General features: G+C 35.0%; 1 long non-coding RNA gene across 1 annotated transcript; it reads left to right on the top strand.

The window, feature by feature from the left end:
• The first annotated feature begins 2,495 nt into the window (after positions 1-2,495).
• On the top strand, positions 2,496-16,563 carry LOC119260530 (uncharacterized). Its single transcript, XR_005128741.2, has 3 exons — positions 2,496-2,568; positions 5,020-5,096; positions 15,975-16,563. It is a non-coding gene; the product is annotated as an uncharacterized LOC119260530 (long non-coding RNA).
• The last annotated feature ends 7,488 nt before the right edge of the window (positions 16,564-24,051 follow it).

The following is a 24,051-nucleotide window of genomic DNA, read 5'->3' as shown; positions in this document are numbered from 1 at the left end:
CAAAACTCATGACATTTTGTTAATAGAGATTATTCTGACCCATCCTCACAATTAATTACTCCTTTGTTTCTTGTTCAATCTTCCACTATATTTTTCCACTAAAACTAAATATTTCATTTACATGATAGCTTCCTTTCTAGATAATGAACTTATGGAACTAATCTATCAACATCTTTATGTGAGGAAAAAATTTGGTTATTTGGGACAAGACTTCATGAAATACACCACTATAATATGGTAATTTCCAAAAAAAAGAGGTTACATTAAAAAGAGTTGAATTGATTGCTGATATCAGAGAAAAATGTTGAGGTAAAATGGGCTTTCAGCTATTTTCAAGGGACCGTAGATGCAACTTGCATTCACCTTGCTACAAGTGATCATAATTTAAGCCTAGTAGATTTACAACAGGAATGTACTCTGGGGTGAATGTTCCATGTAACTGGGAAAAGTTTGCATGTTGCTTCAGAAAGATCTGAGAAATCTTCTCTTTGTGCCTCAGCAGAGAGCCAAATTGCCTGACCAGCTACAACAGAAATATGTGGCTTTTTCCACTTGTTAGTTTGCCATTGTGTTAGAGACACCAACAGGATAACCCTAATGAGTGCTTTGGGAGCACCAAACTAAGTAATACAAAGATATGTACAAATCATAAAAGTAACATGAGGGATAAGTAACATGAGGGATAGACAATGGAATTTGCTGAGTCAAAATTGATGAAGGAAGTAGATGAGGATTTCTAGAATATATCAACAGTTTTGAAGAGAAGCACTTAGAGTTACCCCCACTCCTCCAAAATGCTTTGGGATTCAAAAAATATGCTCTATAAATTCAAAGTAATCACTGTATAAACAAACCAAAAAAATTCTATCACTGTTGAGAAAAGTAATGTCACCAAATGAAAGAAATAGAAATATGAATATCATAAGAACTTCAGAACAAAATTTCCCACTTACTGGACTTTATGAAGTCTTTGAGCAGCTGATAGGTGTATGTGTACTGAAATATTGATTCCCCATAAACACTTGGTCAGCTGTGAAGGTCCCAGGTACCAGGCTGATACCATGGAAAACATGTGCCATTTTCTTCTATGTTATAAAATAGAAATGAAAGAAATTAGGTGTCCTGGTTTAGTACTCCAAAGAGCTCATACATACGTAATTCAAGCTCTAAAAGGAATATGAGGAAAAAGGAGATATTAGTAAAAAAAAACATCAAAATTGTACTCTCCATTTGAAGAATCTCACCAAAAAGCAAATGATATAAAGGAAACAAAACAAACCAAACACAGACAGTATAAATTTGTATATCCGATTTGAAAATATAAGAAAGCACTACAAAGTTTATAGCAGAACAATAAAGGAATTGTAGAAATAGGAAGAAAACTAAGAAATTATTATCAAGTCAATAATTGAATTAAAATGATAAATTAAGGGTCCTCCCCGGTGGTGCAATGGTTGAGCACTGGGTTGCAAAGCTGCCGACAGCCTCTGCAGCGCGGGTTCGATCCCCAGCCGGTCCCACATGGCCCGCAGACCTCTCCTGCCACCCACTGCTCCCCTCAGCAGTGAATTTCGTCAGTCTGCCTGTTCTGTTCCCTGCTCTGGCTCTGGTGAATTCTCTCACCCTCCCACGCTTCTGACTGTCCCCAGTGCTTGTATAAATAAATAAATAAATTATAATAAATAAATAAATTATAATAAATAAATTAAATTATACATTAATACTAGAATTAATATTACATATAAATATATAGCAATTACATGGCTTGGAATTCATATGCAAATATTGGGCAAACAAAAGAAACATTTGGAAAACATCTTGCTACTCTGATAATTCTTGAGTTGAAGAGGTAATGTGGAGAGAAATGTGTAAAAATAAAAACATAAATATTAACACAGAAGAGGGGATTGAGGAAGTTAAACATTTTTGCATTGGGTTCAAAGCAGTTATTTAAATGTGGATCTTGTGAAGTAGGACTATTTAGGGTGGAAGATGTAACAATTTGTTTTGGTATGATACAGTTCTCTACACCTGCCTTATTTTCTTGCCAACGCAATTTTGGCAAAGGTTTAGGGTGATGGAGCCAGTTTGCTGCAGTTACTGCTAAATACTGATGAAGTGAGATGATGGGTTATTGATTGAGAAAGAAAGAAGATCACTGTGTTATTATTTCTTTTTTTTTTAAAGATTTATTTATTTATGCAAGTAGTAGGGTACAGGCCACAGGCCCGGGAGGGTGAGAGAATTCACCAGAGACAGAGCAGCGAGCAGAATAGACAGAAGGGCTGAAGTACATTGCTGAGAAGAGCAGCCGGCCAGACAGGAGAGGTCTGCTGCGCCATGTGGGAATCCCTGGCCGGCTGGGAATCTAACCGGCGCTGAAGAGGCTGCAGACAGCTTCACAGCGCTGCGCTCAACCCATTGCGCCACCGGGGAGGCCTCTGTGTTATTATTTCTTGTAGTTGGTTACAGTCTCTTGTTTTGTGTGCAGGTTTCCTGCCTCTATCCCTGTCTTGAGACCTGCACAGTATCACAGATCACAGAATCACACAGTATCACAGAGCTGTGGTGAGTTGAACTTCATGGAGCAAACTTTAAAAACAAATTTTGGTAGAAGAAGTATACATCTTCCATTTCATCATTTGTCAAGGATCTGGGGGCAATTCCTTTTCTTTTCCTGTCTCGTTCCTTCTTTTATTGTCTTTATACTTGTGTCTCTAGACTACACTCATAAGTGGTTTGTCTTCAGTAGCATTCAGGTTATATCAGAAGATACACACTGGTGAACCCTGAAAAGAATTGTGGAACTTCCATATTAGTGTGGAAGTTGAAGCGAATCAGGCACAATCCCCAAATTACAAAGCCAGGAAGGGAAACAAAAGCAATAAATGAACAGGTAAAACTACAACAAACTTAAAAGTTTTTATACCTCAAAAGAAACCATCAGAAAAACAAAACTGTTACCTAAAGAATGGAAAAAAATATTTCCATACCACACATCTGACAAAAGGTTAATCTCCAAAATTTACAAGTTCTTACACAATGTAACAACAAAGAAACAAATGACCAATTAAAAATGGGCAGAGGGCCTAATATAGACAGTTCTCTAAAGGAGACATTCAGGTGGCCTACATACATATGAGAAAATGTTAAATGATCACTTACTATAAGGGAAATGCAAATTAAAACCATACTAAGATACCACCTCATCCCTGAGAATGGCCCATCTAAAAAAAAAAAAAAAAAAAGGAATTAACAAATATTGACAAGGTTGCAGTGAACATAGAAATAGAACTCTCATCAGCTGTTGGTGGGAATGCAAGTTGGTACAACCCCTGTGGAAAGTGGTATGGAGATTTCTTAAAAAAATAAAGATGGAAATTCTGTATGACCCAGCAGTTTATCCTAATATATGTATTTATCCAAATAATATGAAAACTCTAATATGAAAAGATTTACCTGTGCCCGTGTACACAGCATCACTGTTCACAATTGCCAAGTCATGGAACCAGTCCAAGTGCCTGCTAATGGTTGAATGGATAGAGAAATTGTAGTACACATGGAACATATACAAAATGGAGTATTACACAGCTGTAAAGAAGGATGAAACAGTGGCATTTGGGACAGAATGGGTAGACATCAAGGTGATTATATTGAGTGAAACAAGTCAAAAGATGGGCAGGTATTATATGGTTTTATTTATATAATATAAATACCCCCCCAAAATATATAGATAGTAAGAATAAAAATTGAATTTGGCAAAATGAAAATAATGGTTACCAGAGGGAACAGGGAAGAGAGTTGAGGGTAGGAAGGCAAATAGGGTATGAGCATGGATGTTTGATGGAAGTAAAATAAAAATGTAGAAAAATATTAAAAAAAATAAAATACCTGGAATCTTAGGCCATATCTGAGCCCAAAACCTCGAGTACTCTCTTAATCCAAGTGACCCCAGGGGTGTCTCAGCTCCCTCATCTATGATATAAGAATGATAGTGATCCTTTCCCCAAGCTAAGGATGTGGAGCTGTGCTCCTATGATGGAACTATATACCTAATAGTTATTATAATTATTGTTAATGTGGAATATAGAGGAGTCCCACAAGAATATGCAACCATAGTTGAACCAACATCTCACAGATATCTCAGAAATCAGAGGTTGGGTTCATAACCTCAGACATTTGTCCCCAGGAAGCCTTCCTCCTGGAGGTTTCCTCTGACCTAAGCTTATTCTGCACATGGGCATGTGTGTATAATTAAGCTGTGATAAAAAAGGTAAAATAGTAAAAAAAAAAAAAATCAAAACAGTATTATAGACAAATACTAGGCAATATTATCAATTAATGATTTTTTTAAAGTTATAATTTCCCTGTTAAATGATCTAGACTCTAAGATTGTGTTAATTATACAAACTCTATCTATGTAGTTTCTATTATAAGCAAATCTGAATACTAATAACAAAATGGAAACAAAGGAACTGTTAGGCAGTTAGATCAAGGAGGCCGATTCCTAATAAAATTAAAGGACAATATACCAGGACCCCAGGACCCAAGGCATACGTGCCAGAGCCAGTAAAACCCACGGAGACCAAAGAAATGCTTATCCTACAGGCAGGCCTATAAAAGGGGAAAAGCAGAGACTCACACCCCAACCTGCTTAGGAGCTGATAAAACTACTTATAAACTCTTGCCTAATCCAATAAACCAAGACTCTTGAAGAACCTGCACAGTAACCCCCAGAAAGGGATAGATTGAGTGGCCCACTGTACCCCATTTATGCACGGAGTTCCCCATCATTCCTCCTAGTTGTTTGGGTGGGCAAGAACTTTGCCCACCCAGTTTTCATACCAGGTGTACTTTTTTTTTTAGAGTCCATTCACGTTATTGTTTGTATCTTGAACATAATACAATTCAAAAAGTATGCCCAAGTATGTAACTTATAAGGGGTAAAGGACACACATTCTCTTTTTTTTTTTTTTAATTTTTATTGTGACTAATAAACATTGCTTTGCCTAAATGTAGATTTGAATTCTTCATGGCCGTAGTCAAGAACAGAGGAACACCAAAACCCAGAAATAAGATGGAGGAAAACCTTTCAGGTAATTGAAAACTAACAAAAGCAGGGATCACAATTAAAAATTAGGTAAAATTTAATTCAAAATGAAAAGTATTAATGAGACTGTTGAACTAAACAAGGAGCCCATTAGACTGAGAAATTCTATTATCTTAGCAGTCTGTGTAAGCAAATCAAAATCAAAACCTATAATGCCTTAAGCTTGAGAAATCAGGACCTCTCTGGTGGCACAAGGGGTTAAGTCTCAGCACAATGAAACTATCAGGCAGCCACTGCAGCAGGAGTTTGATCCCCTGCCAGGGAGCTACCCACATGGCTCAGCAGACCTCTCAGGTCTTGCCTGCTGCTCCCCTCATAGTGTATTTCAGTCAATCTGCCTGTTCTGTTCCCCAATCTGTCTCTGGTGAATCCTCTCACCCTCACCACAACCCCTGCACCTCTGGCCTATACCCCAGCTCTTCTATGCATTAATAAATAAAATAAATCTTTAAAAAAAAAGATTGAGAATTCAAAATTTAAGGACAAATAATTTAACCATGTAAGCGATAGTCAATCAACTATTTCCCTCCCTATGACTCTTCTCTGTAACAATCTTGTTCCAGCTCTAGGTTTTTTTTTCCAATAATATATTTTATTTCATATAACATTTAAAATATTGTCATTTCAACATGTAATCAATTTAAGCAATTATTTTTTTTAATTTTATTATTATATTCCCCATACAATTGTAACCCCCTTATTTTGACCCCAATCCCTCCTTCCCCCCACCCCGCCCCACCCCCCCATGTGTCTCTGGTTCATAGTTGTTTGCTGATTTTGATTTTTTCTTTCTTATAGTTATTCTTTTTCCTGGTCCCTTATTTAGGTTTCTGGATTCCTGCTATGAGTGAGACCATCCGGTATTTTTCTTTTTCTTTCTGGCTTATTTCGCTGAGCATGATCCCTTCCAGCGCCATCCATGTTGCTGCAAATTGCATGTGCTTATCTTTTTTTAATCCAGCTCTAGTTTTTTAACAGAACAAAAGAAAAATAAAAGGATAGGGCCTGTCTTTTAACAAAAGACAATGCAATATCAAGAAGTACAGAAAATATGCTATATAGGCTGCAGTTTGTGATGTTATTGTGCAGTTCTCTTGCTTAGAACTTAGAGCCATACCGTAAATATTGCTATGGGAAAACACACAAAGAGTGCACATGGCATGTGCTCCACAAATCAGCAATCCATGATAGTGTATTTTTGCAATCTCTCTTGTCCTGCTTCAGGTTACATTAATTGGCTATTAGATAACTAATGAACAATGTAAATTTGCCACAAATTAGTATAATGCTATTACTTTTTATCTAAAGTTCTTATTTTAGTGGATGCTAAAATAGGAGCATTTAGTATATTTTTATATTTTATTTTTCCCTTACAAATAAATGAGAAACATAAAATGCTTTTAAGAAAAGAACTAGAATGGCTAAATTATGTGATACATACTTGTTTATTAGCCATGCATTGATTGATATAAAAAGTGACCTTTATATATCTATTTTATACCTGAAACACTAATAAAAAAGTATCTATTTCAAAATATTTATTACTTAGTTATCAAGAAGAGGTGGAATTTGTAGTCAAGTTATCAAGAAGAGGTGGAATTTGTAGAGTAGTCATGCTGAACTCGGTTAGACACATAATACAACTCTAGCCTAATTATAAGTCACTTGGTTTCATGTCAAAGAAAGCAAAGAATTTTTTTATAACATTCTAGAAATATAGACATGGTGAGGAACCTAGCTCCATGTTAAAAATCTTTGTGATTTTTAGGCGTCATCACAGGCATGGTAAAAGCTCCACCTGGGCCTCACGGCAAATCTACCCTTCCCATGCAGGCTTGCACGCCTGGACATAGCAGTTTCTGAAGAGAGTAGCAGTCAAGGATTCAAGCTCGCCTCACTAGTCAGTCTCTTCCCATATATACATTGAAACTTCTATACCTTCATTCCTAGTTCTGCTTATCTCAGGCCTTGAGCAGAGGCCCTCTATAAGGGAGGAAGTATAGTCTTGAAGACACTTTACCCCACTCTGAGTTAGTACCAGTACTTTTCTACTCCTGGCTTTCCCCTGTATCCTGCCCCCCATCACCACAGTGCATAAAACTACTAGAGACTTTCTTAGGGGTTCCCTAAATAGTGAATAACCCCGATGTCTCTTCTTCTCTACCCAGCCTTCAAATTGTTCAACTGTCCAGGGTGAAAATGGGAAAGGGAGAGTTAGTGTTTTCTCTGACTAGATTTTTTTTTAAAGATTTATTTATTTATGCATACAAGAATGGGGTGCAGGCCAGAGATGGGGGGGGGGTGAGAGGATTCATCAGAGACAGAATAGGGAGCAGGACAGTGTGGGGAGCAGAACACTGCTGAGGGGAGCAGTGGGTGAGACAGGAGAGGTCTGCTGCACCATGTGGGTCACCTCCCTGGTCAGGGATCGAACTTGTGCTGCAGTGGCTGTACATACCTTCATAGTGCTTCGTCTTAACCCCTTGTGGCCCCAGGGTAGCTCCTGACTAGATTTCTTATATAACATTACAACAAGCAATTAAAAACTTAACTTCTTTCATTTTTTGGCTTGTTGTTTTAGTTGATTACTCTGTGATCAGCTTAGCACACTCTCTGCTCAGTGGAACCACTAACCATAGGGGCTAACACTTAAAAAATTAAAAAGAAAATAACAAAGTAACATGATGTAGAACTATGTAGAATTCAATTAAGGTCTTGAAGTACCTATAGAAAAATAGCAGTGACTGGAAGGGATAGTTAAGTGAGATGTTGATATATCATCCTCTCGCCATATTTAGGCCAAGGGAAACACATACATATTCTCCAAGAGCAATGATTTCTTTTCTGATTTGTTTTTACTTCAGTTATATTGAAATTAATTCTTTAGAGTACAGACTGTTCCCTCTTCACTGGCCACTTAAAACTTAATCAGAGAAACACTACAAGAGGCTAAAAGGATAATGGGGGCATAGAGCTTATATCCTTGATATCCTATCTATAAAATTTCATAATCAGGCATTTACCTGAAGGTAAGCTAAATGATATATATTAAAAAATATGCACTATATCTTGCAAATGCCTCAAAGTAAATTTAAAATGTTTTGCAATCTAATCTTGAAGTTATAAAATGTGGATAACCTTATGTGACCCTCTGTATTCTAACATATTTAATAGTGCAGCATATATACTTCATTCATTTTTAATTTGCATTTTTGTGGAATTATAGTTTGTGGAATTGTGGGTTTACAATTTAGTAAATCAAGTCACAAAACAACAAGGACATAATAGAGCAAAGGAATAATTGTTACTATAGGAAATTTATTTTTCTACTTAGAACTACATACAGTTTTGTTGTCATGTTGTTTTTTTAACTGAATATGTTGGTGAAATGAGGCAAGCCAGAGGAAAGGAGATGACCCCCTTACTGGGCCATCGCCCTCCTGTTTAAGAATGTAGAAAATGACCCCAAAAGAGCCATTTAGTGAGAAACACTAAGGGTTTTATTCATGAAGTGAGTGAAGAAAGGGGAGCAGATTCAAAGCAAGAGAGAGAAAAAAGAGAACAAAAATTATTGTTAGCACTGTGGCCAGATGCTATCTGAGCTATCCCAAAAAACATCCCTTCTAAAGAGACAACAGCTCAGTCCTATCCCACATGTGGCAAGATGGCAGCTAGAGGCATTCCTTCATGGATGAAGGCCCTCTCGGGAGCCCACAGGGCAAGAGGAAGTCAGCAAGTGGAAGGGTGTGTCCTTCTAGAACTCTTGGATCTAAGCTGTTGCACACATGGCTAAGAGGAAAAAGGAGCAGTTGTGCCTTGTCCTGATTTTAAAGTTCATATGGTGGCTACGCTTGGCCCCCAGTTCACAGAAGTCCCTGCTTGGACATCAGGGGAGTGGATTCCAGAGCATCTGGCTCAGAGGTAGATCTACCTTCTTCCTCTCAACTGTCACCTCTACCCTCCTGGTAACTTTGCTGAGCTGGACATTGCCAGGTGCAGGAGACCTGGCAAGCCCACTATTAGAGTGTTTATGGAGGGGCGGCTGGCTCTTTTCAGGCACACCTTGAGAAAGAACCTTCTTTCCTACACTAGGTAGATGCATTGATATATACTCATGTATTCCTTTTTTAAGAGTAAAATAAAAGTATATAGAATCTTGATTAAACTACAGATGAAGTTTTTAAGGAACCCTGCTAGGGAGTTCAAATTATCTTTTCAGTTCCTAGACTTTTGTGTGGATAAGTTTGTTTTCCATGGGTGAGCTTACCCTCTCCCAAAATTAAAACTATCATTTTAATTCTTCATAACTTCAAATATGTCTCTACAGCATATACCTCTTGTCTAAAATCTTTGCCTGTTTTTCCACTTGTTTATTGGCTATATGCATTTGTATATCTTGGTAACATTTCAAAGTTACCCACTAACCAAGTAAATGGATACAAATATTAATCAGGTTTACTCTCCTTTTATTATGTACCTTTTTATAGTATTCTTCCAAAGCAATTACTCACGTCAGTTTTTCCTGCCTCATTCCATTGTTGGCTTCTTGAGTCACATCCTTATCATCCCACTTCTATATTCTTTCAATAATTTATCCAGTTTTTTTGCCACCTATACTCTCCATCTAATAGATCCTCTTAATTGCTGCCATTTATTTTTCTGAAACAGGAAGTCTTGATAGCAATCCCTGATTTAAATGTTCCATTGCATCTCCATTACTTTCCTGAAGGATGAACTAAAACATCTTAGCATGGCATTTGAAGTCTTTAAGAGTACCAAACTTCTTTTCCTGTCTCTTCTGTGATAGTCGTCCTCACTAGTTTTGGCTAAAATAAATTAGTAAATGGATTGTAACATGAGGCCAAGTACTTTCTTGTTTTTTTTTTTAAGATTTATTTATTGATTGATTGATTGATTGATGTATACATACAAGCACTGGGTACAGTCAGAAGCGTGGGAGGGTGAGAGAATTCACCAGAGCCAGAGCGGGGAGCAGAGCAGGCAGAAGGACCGAAGTACACTGCTGAGGGGAGCAGCGGGCTGCAGGAGAGGTCTGCGCCCCTCCTCCCATGGCCGGGGAGCAGTCGGGGAGCAGCCTGGGAACGAACTGGCGCTGCAGAGGCTGCGGGCAGCTTCGCAACCCAGCGCTCAACCGCTGCACCACCGGAGAGGCCCTACTTTCTTGTTTTTAAGTTTTCGTTTCATATTTCATTCCTACTTGTAATAATGTCAGCTGTGATTTCCATGGCAAGTATTATATTCTAACTTAGAATATTGTGATCTATCAGTCATTCATTCAGTTCTTTAGCAAGTATTTCTTTAAAGCTGTTATTTACTAGGGACTGTGCTGGACATTGGAGCTATTGGTCTTTGCCTTCACAGGCAAGAACATCTAATTGTGACCTATTATTTCTAGTCTTATTTCCTATTGTCCTGCTGACGTATTGTCTGTACTATGAAACCACCTGTAACACTTTTTTTTTTGCCAACTCAGCACAAGTATTACATATTAATGATAGAGGAAGTATAGTCATATAGAAAAACATAGGTGTGGTACCTAACATGGATTTGGGAATCAAGAAACTTTACCCAATGGAAGTTAATATGACCTGAGATGTAAAGGAAATTATAGTAATTACAGTAATGAGCTGTGGAAAAAGGTATTCCAAGGAAAAGGATAGCTGCATAGAAATGACAGGAGGTAATAGAAATTTAAGATATTGAAAAATATTCTAAATGAACTCTTAGAATTATAAAGTGAAAAAATAGCTAGTTATGAGACTGAATAAAAGAGAAGTTAAATGCTGAACAACATTATTAGTCATAGTAAGGATAGCCATGTGTCATTGTGAGGTCTAGGTTGGTTTACAAATAACAATGTGATTGGATAATATACTCTATACAATAAATTTGTTAGATTTGACATCTGGCCTGGGCATTTGACATTCATTGGATAATTAACATCCAATATTTAAATTCTGTGCTACTTCTAGGTTCTTATTCTTTTATTTTCTTTAGGTTGGCCCTAGCTACATTAAATTTTGGCAATGCATATATTTTTTTAATTTTGATTAGTCTTTTAAAAATCATAATATCATTTACTATTTCATATAATTCTTTTCTATTTCATGTATTATTTGTATCACTATGTCATTGGAGGAAAAGAAGCACCAAAGAATGTTAGGGGTTATAAAGAAATCAGTTTCTTCAAGCCCATGGAGTCATTCAACAAAACTAAATCTTATACTAATTAATGGACCAAGAAGAAATTAAGTTGGGAGACATACTTTTAGGGATCTTCTAGTATAACATAAATTAAATGTTAGCATAATATTTTTTCTAAATATGCCTCCATGAACACACAATTATATTTCTAACTTTCCTCACATGGTGGTTATATCAAAAGAGAAAATTTAGACCAACTTGCTATGTAAGTTGCAAAGCACCCTTTAATTTTTATTAATTATATTATAATTAATACCAGCCAGTAAATACCCCACCTTTAGAAGATATTTGAATATATAGGTTGATATGCTATTGAAGTATGATCTTTAGAAAATTATCTTTTCCTTTAGAAATAAATCTATTTTTTAAAAGATTTTATTTATTTTGCATAGAAGTTGAAGAACTGGGGTGTAGCCCAGAGGTTCAGAGGGTGAGAGAATTCACCAGAGACAGTGTGGGGAACAGAACAGGTAGATTTACTGAAATACACTGCTAAGGGGAGCAGTGGGTAAAAAAGAGAGGTCTGCTGTGCCTGTGGGTTAGCTTCCTGGCTGGGAATTGAACTCAGGCCATTGTGGAGGGCAGGATGGCCAGAGGGGCCATCACAATGGTAGCACTGATACTTAAGCCCTATGCCACCAGGGAGGCCCCAAAGCCAATTCATTTCTACAGAGAAAACCAAGTCATGGTAATTAAGACCAGACTTTGAGAAAAAAAATAGATATGTCACTGCTTTCAAAGTGATAAGGACATATTTTAATTGTACTAAAGTACAACTAGAATCTTCATCCTTGACATTATGTGCATGCAAAGTAGTAGAAATGTCTATTATTGTCCTTGTTTTTAAACACAAATAAGATTACACTATCTGCTTAGAAATTCTAAATAAAGAGCTATTCCCCCTTTTTATACATTATTTTTCATTATATCCATCATAGTCTAATTCACCAGGCACCTGTTAATAAACACTCAGTCACTTTCCACTCCTTTACATGGGAGTTATAAATGCCATTGTAAACAGTGTTGTACACGTTTTTGTGCACATGCCACTATGTCCCTGGGCTGACTTTCCAAACTAGGATTGCTCAGTCAAAGGGCACATGCCCTTGAATATTTATATAAATTATCTAAGTACCCTCCATTAGCATTCTACTTTAGAAATTGTGTCATCTTGCAATGTGAAAAATGCTCTCTCAAGTTAAATTTAATTGATATTACACATATAATGGCTCAAATTAGTATCACATTTATATGTTGAGACATTTGCACTTCGTTTTTGCAAGTTTTCTGATATTCTCTATCTTTTTTATTGGATTTTAATTCTATTTATTGCCATTTCCAAGAGCATTTTATTTATTGTACAGTTGTTCACTTTTGACAGTAAGTTCATTTTTTCCTCCTTTTTTTATTACTTGTTTCTGATTTCTGTCTATTGTGGTTTGTTGCCAGGCAGAATTTGTGTTTATTTTAGTTTTGATGTTGTCATAGGTAGAAATTAAATTTATTTAATAAATAATTAAAGTATTTTATGTGTTTTTTTCTTTTACTACTGGTTGATGCTATTTTAAAAATTTTCATAGTTCAGTGAAAAGAAAGATGAACCCTACCAAATTATATACAAAGAAAAATATGATAAAGTGGAGGGAAGTTAAGAGTATATAAATCTGTATCAGTTATGAAATCTGACAAAATCAGTAGTGCTATACCCACTACATATATAAATAATACTATTATGCACTTTACACCAAATATTCACTTAGTTAATAAAATTCTTTGCAGTTGATTTTTTCCTTATATAATTCTAGTAAAGGTAGCTTTACTCTGATGTTCTTAGAGAACATGTGCATATACATTTTTAAACCTTCAGTGAATGTACTGATTTAATTAATACAAGGTTTGATATCTGTTTACATTTTAGGATCTAGAATTTTCTGTTTAACATTCACCAAATTAAGATATAAATGTGATAAAAAAAATACCTAGGTTTGCTGAATCAGAGTTTATTCTAACATAAGAGTTTATGGTAGCATTAGACTAATTGCTCTGACAAAGAAATGTGTGCCAAACAGAATTCTGAGAATATATCTCTGTTGGTAAGAATTCAGTGTAAGTTCCTAAATTTACTTAATAGAATGCTAGCCTTGCTTTATGTATTTTGGCATATCTTACCATTGGCTTTTTCTTCAATTACCAGCATAGTATGTACATTTCTGAGTTTATGTGTTCAGACATCTTAAAATACTAGCTCTGTTTCCAACTGTGACATATTGCTTTAGGGTAAATCCTTGCATAAAAAATAACCATTACAGAGAAAAGTAGTAACAAATCTAAAAGTAGTTACCATTTACTGAGAAAATACAAATGTCAGGTTTCTTATTTTATCTCTATTGTCGCAACAATCTTAAAAGCTCTTCAAATAATAAAACAGACCTAGAAATAGTAAATGCCTTTCCTATTTTAATATTAGTGTATCATAGAGATGGGATTCAAATCCAGCCTATTCTGACCCTAAAATTACTTTATATTTCTCCCTGAGTTCCTCAGAAAATTTTCAGAGAAGGTAATAATGGATCTGCAGCCCAGGATGAAGCACTATTTCACTATATTCTTAGTTAATAATAACCTCATGGCACAAGGTAGTTAAGTCAGAGAAATAACTATGGAGTAGGAAAGTAGCTGGGAAGAAGAGTTACACATTCTTCCTTTCTTCTTTGATTCACTTTTATTAGCTGACCCTAACTATTGATATAAAGTATCTAATCAGGGAACCCATATGAATCCATCCACAGGTGTGAGCCTCCTAACATATGTGGAGGGTCAAAGTTAGACTTAGAACATTTTGGGATAGTGTATGGCATATATGGAGAGTCAAATGAAGTATAACTAGTATACTAGTTCAACTAGAATCAAAGTATAACCTTTGCTACTGATAGCAAAAACATGTCTCAAAATATTTTTCAGATTGCATTATCCATTAAGAAAGTCTTAATTGGAACATCAATTCCAAAGAATACCTGCACCCTTATGTTTATAGCAGCACTATTTACAATAGCTAAGCTTTGGAAACAGCCCAAATGCCCAAAAATAGATGACTGGATCAAGAAGATGTGGTACATATATACCATGGAATATTACTCAGCATTCAAAAAAGATAAACACATGCAATTTGCAGCAACATGGATGGCGCTGGAAGGGATCATGCTCAGCGAAATAAGCCAGAAAGAAAAAGAAAAATACCATATGGTCTCACTCATAGCAGGAATCTAGATAAGTTAAATAAGGGACCAGGAAAATGAATAACTATAAGAAAGTGAAAATCAAAATCAACAAAAAACTATGAACCAGAGACACTTTTTGGGGGGTGGGGGGGCGGGAGGGGAGGGATTGGGGTCAGAATGGGGGGTTGAAATTGTATGGGGAATATAAAAATAAAATTTATTATTTAAAAAAAAAAAAAAAGAAAGTCTTAATTGGGCCTCCCCTGATGGCGCAGCGGTTGAGCGCTGGGCTGGGAAGCTGCCCGCAGCCTCTGCAGCACCAGTTCCATCCCCGGCCACCAGCGAGGGTCCCACATGGCGTGGCAGACCTCTCCTGTCTCACCCACTGCTCCCCTCAGCAGTGTATTTCATCAGTCTGCCTGTTCTGATCCCCGCTCTGGCTCTGGTGAATTCTCTCACTTCTGACTGTACCCAGTGCTTGTATAAATAAATAAATAAATCTTTAAAAAAAAAAAAAGAAAGAAAGAAAGTCCTAATGTTTATTCCTTTATCCAACAGTGATAATACAGTTATCTAATTTGTCTCCTAACAGATTATTCTCAAGTTGTTTGGTTTATTTCCTCTTTTAATTGACTTGTTTCATGGTGCACTGAGTCTAAAAGATGATATAAGTTCCACTTAAAAAATGCAGAGTACAAAGAAAAAGTGGTAATTATATAAAATAAAAACAAAATAAAAATATGAAATTATATAAATAATAAAAAACTAATGCAAATATAAAACTTAATAAACAATTATTTTCACAGAACACACAATGTTATTTTAGTCAAAGCTTCAAAATGAGTATTTTTGTGATTATTAGAAAATCAATAATAATTATATTTTAATACTGGCAAAGTAGTTATCATTATCTTCCTTTTCTTTAAACTGAGTATATTTAATAAATCTCATTTAAATAAAACCACTAGATGATAGCATGTTAACTTGGTTATACTAGCCTTGAGAAAGGAAATACAAAAGCAAACTATAGACTGCCAAAGATAAAGTAGTAACTTCACTTGTTTTTACTAATGAAATAGAGACCCAGAAAAGTTGTATTACTTTCTCCAGTGTCAAATTTAAGATTAGAACCCATTCTGACGGTTATTTGTTACTTTGTCTTTAACTCCAACAATTACTGCTGTGTAAAGGTACTTTATAACTGGTTCCACAAAAATAATTCTAAACCAAGGTTCCATAGCATTAACAGACATCTCAGAACTGAGTGCTCTTATAGTTTACTGTGACAGGAGCCTATAATGCTTGTTGGATTTTTCAGGAGAGCAAACTAAAACTGGTCTTCAAACCATAATAAAGTGTTTGGTTTTATCCTGATGGGTTCCAAATTGTGTAGTAATCAGATGATCATTTTTGTATTTTAGAATGCTCATTTTGGCTGTTTTATGAAGAAGTGATTCAGTACAGCAAGGCCAGAGGTGGTGATTTTGGACAGGAGAAAATGAATGTTCATAGGGTTGGAAAGAAGATAAAAGAATACATCATATTCAAGAAAAATTAGTTAGTGCATAGAATCAACATAACTCGTTAGTTAGTAGAGGAGAGGACTGAAAGAAAATGAGGAAAGTATAACTCCCAAGTTTCTGGATTATAAATCAAGTTATGAGTCACTGAGATTGGAAATGTACTGGTATCTGTAGGAATGAACTGAAGGTGGAAAATTCCATTCTGGACATGATGAAATGTACAGAGTCTATGCAGACTATTTACGCAGACATAGGTTTTGAGATAAAGAATTTTCAATCATTTCACACCTGACCCTAAAAATATGGATGCTTTCAGAAAATCCTTGAGAATACTGAAGTTGTAAATAATATGGAATGTATATGTGTATGTGTATTTCCAGGAAAGAGTTGGTTAATTTTCAGCTGTTTCTCATTGAATTCTGTAGTCCATCAGTGCTTTCTGAAGTCTTGCAAAGGAATGAAATCATGTAATTCTGGGGAAATTTGATAGTGCATATATTTTTAACTAATATTTTTTGCATATTGAGAGACATTTTATGAAACCACTGAATTGATGAGCCAATGTGAAGTTTAATAAAAAGGAACATGTATGATATACTTTTAATTCTGATATAAATATTAAATATGTGGCCTCCAAGACACAAATGTTAGAGTACTCTAGAAAGGAGAAAATTCCTTTTTTTTGATACAAGAGCTCTTTTAAAAGAAGATTCAAAATTATTAAGCTTTTCCAAATGTAGCCCATCCATATGTGAGCATATCAGTAGTGTGGTGTGGGTACTACAGCGATGTGCCTCAGCTCAAACAGTGAAGTCAGTTCTAGCTTCAATCTCCTCTTCAAAATGGTGGAAAATATATTTAATTTTCCATTTTAAAAACTCATCTGGGAAATGTTCTTTATGTGATATCTTTGATGATTTTAAAAATGAACAGACTAAAATACTTTAATATTTATATTCTAGATCTTGAAAATATGTTTTGTTTCCATCATATAAAAGTATTTTTCTGGAGAATGTATATAGTGCTTGAAAAAAGAAGCATGATGTTTTAAAAAAAGATTAAAACTTTTTTATTACAAAGAAAGTGATAAAGTTTCATCTCTAACTTACACTGGGAATGGGCTAATAAAAGCAAAAGGGTTGCTGAAAGGATAACATTTTCTCATTCAAATCCTTAATCTTGGCAAATTCTTAATACAGTACGAATGCAAACACAGAACAATTGATGAAAATACCCAAGATTACAACTGACTATGGTACAGTTATCAGGATTCAAAAAGAATTTTCACTGGTCACAAGATATGGAGAGCCATAATAATCGAATGTTATCATTCAATGTCTGCTATTAGTGTGAGGACAAACTTGCTTTCCCAATCATCCTGTTTAAAGATGCCATGTTAATCATGCAAGCAAATAAGGTACTTATCCAGTCTAATGTGGAAGTCTTTTTAATAGTGCTATTACTCCCTTTGTGTGTGTGTGTGTGTGTTTATAGAAGAAAGTAAGTACACATTTATTGAGATTATTCTGCAAGTTATACAATGTGCTCATCATAAGCAATAGTGAATACCACATGGTCTCTGATTTCATAGGATTTATAATCTAATAGGGGAGACATACAAGTAAAGAAGTAATACAATAATATTTTGAATGTTTTAATATCACTAAATTTGTAAGGGTTCTAGGAGTATTATTTCAAGAAACCTCACTCTACTTTCTGGGGTTTATCACAAAGAAACCAGTATCTGTGTGTGGACTTCATGTGATGTAATGGTATAAACATTTAATGGTTTTATGTAAGATAATCACATGTGCATTTTAGAAAGCTAAGTAGCATGATAAAAATTCTTGCAACATTATTACTTCTGTTTACTGAAATGCTAGAGTTTAATTTTCAATATTGCAACCTAATTTTTCAATATTGATATAATTTTCAATACTGCAAACAACAGAAAAGGGGGGGAAGGTAGTAATTCTTAACTTCAAGATATGTGAGGTAAATGCTAGGAAAAATTCTGATTCTATTAACATTGCTACCCAGAATTTCATTTGGGATTACATTTAATAACATATTTAAGATATGTACCAAATGTATGGGAGTTGGTTACAATCAACAGATTCAAAATACATGGTCACCTAAATAAAATCCCTAAATAACTGTGCATCAAATCAAATATGTAATCTCCTCTTGCCATTCAAAAAAAAAAAAAAAGAAACTAAATTAGAGATTTTAACACAAAAGAACTTAATGTGAGAATTTAATTGAGATATCACAGAAGTAGCATTTGCAGACAGCAACTGCCATCCTTGAAGTTGGGTCATGAAAGAAAGATGACTGAAGTTATTGCAATTTAGTACTTGGTGAAGAGACACACTGAAGTCATAAATCAGGCATCTGAGGAGGACACACTGACCAGTAGGTGCTGGTTTCTCTCAGGGCCTGTGACTGGCCTAATTCTTCAAATGTTGGGGGGAAAAATAATTTAGATTCATTTGCTAGAGCTACTAGAATAAATTGCCAAAAGTTAAAAGGCTGGGCTGTGGTGAAGCTTCCAGCCCTGAAGTCTTCCTGTAGTTCTTTTGCACGCAGGCCTGCAAAACTGAAATGGATTTTGCTGTTCCAGCCTTTATGTCACATATTTACCGCTTAAATTGAAAAATGACAATTATGTTTGATGTGATTTTAAAATTTGGGCCTGTGTGCCTGAGTATATCAGAATATCAGAACTATTAGCTGTGCTTTTGTTTCAAAATCTGTCTTAAAATACATTATTTTCAAAGGAATGTATATATCAAATGTTGATTTAGATGTTATGAACAAGTAAATGTGTTCTTGAAAGCATTTCTTTCACTAATTTACTTAATCTATCTTCCATAAATGAAGTAACATTTAAATTTAGTAAACCTATCCATAAAAGTGCTCTGATTTTTGAAAAATGAAAATTTGCTTTGCTCTGTTTTTATTACAGATATATATGCGCACACACATATAGATATGCCTTGAGGTACAAGCAACACATTAGTAAAGCTGACTGAATTTTCACCTTATTTGCAAGCATGGCCATGTTTCTTGCTTTGAATGTCCTTCAGGCCTCATCAGAGCACAAAATTCCAAATGACTTCAAAGGGTTTCTGTACTCAGATCAGTTCTACGGGGCATGGAGGGAGATGAGAAATGAACCGACAACAGAAGTGCAATGAAAGGTAAAAATCCTAGCATCACCACAGCTCTTGGGCTCAGTAGCAGATTAAATTACACCTGAATATATGGATCTCATGGGCTCATGAAGGAAAAGATGGCAAGCATAAAATAAATGAGTTTATTCACTGGATTCTGGTAATGTTTCCTTCATCAAGTAGCATAGATAACATTTTTATTTTTATGGAAATCTGTCAACTTTCTTGTTTAAAGAAGGAAATACAAATGTGAATGATCAAAATTATAGTAGCTAACCCACAGTAGACATTCAATAGATGTTATTTGGTTACAAACAATTCCTAAAGTACAGTGTGCTTTTTAAAATCTTTATAATAGTGGGCCTCCCTGGTGGCACAGTGGGTTGACCACAGCTCCTGTCCGCAGCCATGGCAGACCTCTTCTGGCTTTCCACATGGCAGACCTCTCCTGTCTTGCCCACTGTTCCCCTCAGCAATGTATTTTGGTCGTCTGCCTGATCTGCTCCTGCTCTGTCTCTGGTGAATCCTCTCACCCTGCTGCTTCTGGCCTGTACCCCAGCTCTTATGTAAAAATAAATAAATCTTATAAATAAATAAATAAATAAATAAATAAATAAATAAATAAATAAAATCTTCATAGTAATAGTGGCATATGTTTTAGGGATATGGAGAAGTAAAGACAGACCTAAAAACAGGAGAAGGACTTTGTACCTATTTATACTAGCCTTTCTCCTTTTTTAATATGAAAGATTAGCCTTGAGAAAGGGAAGAAAGAATAAGTAGAAAATGAAGACTGGATTCAGATATTCTTTCCTCTGACATAAATTCTTGCAATAATGTCTTATAAGTAAACAAATATAAAAAATAATACTGTTTTTATATACATGTAAATATTCAAAAGATCATATCACAAAGTTAAGTGGTTTATAACTTTAGATAGATTATACATATACTTGATAAAAATTAGAAAGGATTGCATTTTTGAAAATTTAATTCTTCAAATAGTTTTTATTAATGTTGCTCAAACTGGAATTATTCTTTTTTAACTAGTATTTTTATTCTCTGTAGATTTACAAAATTTAAATTTACAGACATTTGAAACTTTTGTTTTTGGAAATATTCTCCCTTTCACAAATATCAATTTGAGGGGTTCTTAGTGCACATATTGATATTGCCTTATAGTTAATTGATAATGACTTGGGATTAGGAATCATCAGAAACTTCTGGAAAGCTACATAAGTACAAATATGCTTCTCTTTTTTTTTTAACTTTATGTCAAAAAGCAGCTGTTGAACACTGAACATGAGCACTACAGAGCAATCATACCTCATTTGCTTATACACCTCTGTATGCTTATATTTACCAAATTTTCTGTTGAGATATTTCTTATGGAATGTCCTTTAGAGTACTGACAATAAAAATTGAGTGAGATATATATTAAACAAAATGCATTATAATTATTGATTCTTCAGTCAGATCTAAAATTATTATAAAACAAATTCTCATGGACATAGAATATCTTTTTTTTTGGAAGATTTATTTATTTATGCATACAAGAACTGTGGTATAGGCCAGAGTTGTGGGAGGGTGAGAGTATTCACCGGAGACAGAGCAAGGAACAGAACAGGAAGACTGACTGAAATACACTGCTGAGGGGAGCAGCAGGCAAGACAGGAGAGGTCTGCTGAACCATGTGGGTCACCTCCCTGGCCGGGGATCAAACTTGTGCTGCAGTTGGTGCAGATAGCTTCATCATGCTGCGTCTTAACCCTTGCACCACCAGGGAGGCCCCAGACATATAATGTCTTAAAACAAACCATGTCTCATCAAACTTTTTCACCATCAGGAAATTTTCTCTCAGCAATTACTTTGTCCAGTTATGTCTCCTATACACTAATTCTCTCACTCCATGTTCTCAGTATCTTAAATCTTTGATTTAAGAAATTACTAGTAAATGAGATGAAATTTCATGTCAACTTCGTGAGTCATTTTAACCTCAGAAGAATCTAGAACAATCAGAAAAGGATGAATAGGATGAAATGGGGTCATTCCTCCTTGTCTTACAGAGCACCACCAGCAATATATTAGTACGAATTAAATAAAACTCATTAAAACTAAGCTAATTTATATAAAAGCCTCTGACCCTGTGGTGTCAGAATATTTAAATGACAGTGCATGACCTTATTGGCCAATAAAAGCCCTAGTTGCAGAACTCCTTTATGTAGCCAGGTGTTAATCTTTTAGTTTTGGGGCCCTGGATATGTTAGCATGGTTCCAAGGGAAAGACCGATGGTGGGGAGACGGGGTACTCAGAAGGTGTTGGCCAGTGTCTATTTACTAATTTATAGGTACATATTTAATAGGTTATAAACCACTATATAAATTGCTTTTTTTTTTTTTTTTTTTTGCAACTGGCAATGTATTTCCTCTTCTACACTTTTTTCCCCCCTTATTTCCAGGATTTTGGCCTCTGGATATCATTTGAAAATTTCAGTGCTATAATCTACCAGCAATTAGCCAGATGCCTCTTAGCTCATCTGGGCCCTTATTGTAGCCATTGTTGCCACCTTGTTCTCCAGCCATTGTTTCTGGAACAATCCTCCTGCCCAGTTTCTTTGCAATCCTTCAGATCTGCTTTTCACCAATCAGCATTTGACTCTAAAATCCACATATTGAGAGCTGATCTCTGTTATCTATGCTCAATTATTTATGCTAAATTATTTGTTTTCACCATAAATTCAGCCTCTGAAATTAAAGGAGTAGTGTTAATCCCACTTCTGTGGTCCAAGGATAATATGTCTAAATGAGAGAGGAGTTATTTTAAGTTGAAAGCACTAAGATCATTTCTCAGTCTAATTTCTATGAATTAATTATTTTTATGCTGTAAAAATAAGAAAGGAAATTGTTCTAATTGAAGGATGCACAGAGGGTACAAAACATCAACAGTGTCTGTGCCAACAGCCTCAGAAACAGCAGAAGCCAGGGTCTTCCCCATTGGAGTTTGCTTTCAGACATCATTTGTAAGCAGTCTTGGCACTGCCATTGACAGCATTAGCTGTGCTCTCAATACTTTCAGAACCTATTAGCAAAAACAGTCCTTTCAGCAGACACTGGTAAGAATTTCTATGATTCACTTCAGAGAGCTTGGGAGCTTTAAAAGCTGAAAGTAACTAGAGAAAATGATAGCTGTCATATGACTTGGATCACAAGTAAAAGACCATATAGGAACTTGAAAATCTGGTAGTAGATTTATAGGCATTTTTAGAGCTCCTATAAAATTGCAAGAATGAAGTGAAAATAATACTATATTGTAACATTTATTATGGCTCCAATTTACTTCTTATCCAGTATATCTTGTGAGATGCAAGCCACATAAAATTCTTACACTTAGAGTCTGTTCTTGTTTTTCTTGCTGTGATCGTTAAATAGAGGCTCAGCAGGATTTCATTTTTTGGAAAGATGCAAACAAGTGTCTAAAGTTGCTAATTTTTTCACTGAAATTCCTCCCAGTAGGTGATCTTTGCACCACTCTGTAGTAATTAATAAAAGTCTTTTCTTCATAGTCTTAATCTAAAATTGCTTTCGTTACCAGAGATATTCCTTCTTAATTTTCCCAAATCTGTTTGGTAATTTCATCCTCTTATTATTCAGGGAAAAAACTTTCCAGTCATCTTTGATTGCATCTCATTGTCATTTTGTAGCTCACATCTGTGAAACTCAGTACAGTATAATATCACAGGAGGTAACATGTAAATCTCTTCTTAACTCTCACAACCATAACAATTACTTATGGAACTAATTGTTTTCATTTCTGGATCATAACAACATTTTTAGGTCCCTTTCTTTACCTGTTTTTTCCCCCTTCTATAATTCCTTTCACCTACTACTGCTAGCTTAATCTCTCCTAAACTAAGTTATAGTAAGAGAAAAATGCTTTAAGTCTTACTCAAAAACCTGTAATATCTTTATGTCACCTACCATATTCAATTTAATTCCTGTCTGATTTATATGATTTTTAAATTTTCTCATCATAACTTATTTCTTTCCATTTAGTCTATTAGACACTCTTGGTGTTTTAATAAATATGGTAAATATGTACCACTAATTTGGTAAATCGTGCTTTCCCAATGGGAATGTGAACTTCACAAGGACAAGGATAATGTCTAATAACTTGTCTTCATCTTTCACAGAACCTATCATAGTAATGTATTAAAAATAGCTTCTAAGTAATCACAGTTATATATTTACTTTTGGAAAATAGTAAATGTTACTTACCTGTTTAAAATCAGTTAAATCATGTGAAGTCAAAAGAAATAAATTTCAAGACCAAATTTTGTATGGCCTAAGAATTACATTGTTATCTACATTTTAACATTTTTGCCCATTAACTCATCACATTTTCTTCAAGACAAAAAGCTTTTAAATTATAAATTGTTCACAGACTTCTTTTAAATGCTTTATCTCCTCTCATTTAATAGGAAAATTGCTTTCTATGTTTCACAATTGTGGAAAATCCAATGCACCACTTTTAACCTCTTTGGTAATTGCTATTGCATTGTTGCTGTGTATGTCAAGCTCCCTTACTAAGTTCAGCCTATTTAGAATTTAATGGAACGCAAATGGCATTACTGTTGTTTTGATTATGTATAACAAATATTCTGTGATCTGCTTTTTTTAAAATACATTTTTCTTAACAAATGGCAACTTCTGCTTGGCAGAGAAACATCTTACTTTTCATCTCTCAGTGTCACAATACTGTAGCTACTTCTAAGATTTACTCACAGATTTCCAGCTTTCAC

The sequence above is a fragment of the Talpa occidentalis genome, unplaced genomic scaffold (genome assembly GCF_014898055.3).
Source record: "Talpa occidentalis isolate TD23 unplaced genomic scaffold, MPIMG_talOcc4v2.1 talOcc4.6, whole genome shotgun sequence".
Taxonomy (NCBI): domain Eukaryota; kingdom Metazoa; phylum Chordata; class Mammalia; order Eulipotyphla; family Talpidae; genus Talpa; species Talpa occidentalis.
Note: the sequence above shows the minus strand (reverse complement) of the source record. Positions and strands in the feature narration are given on the sequence as shown.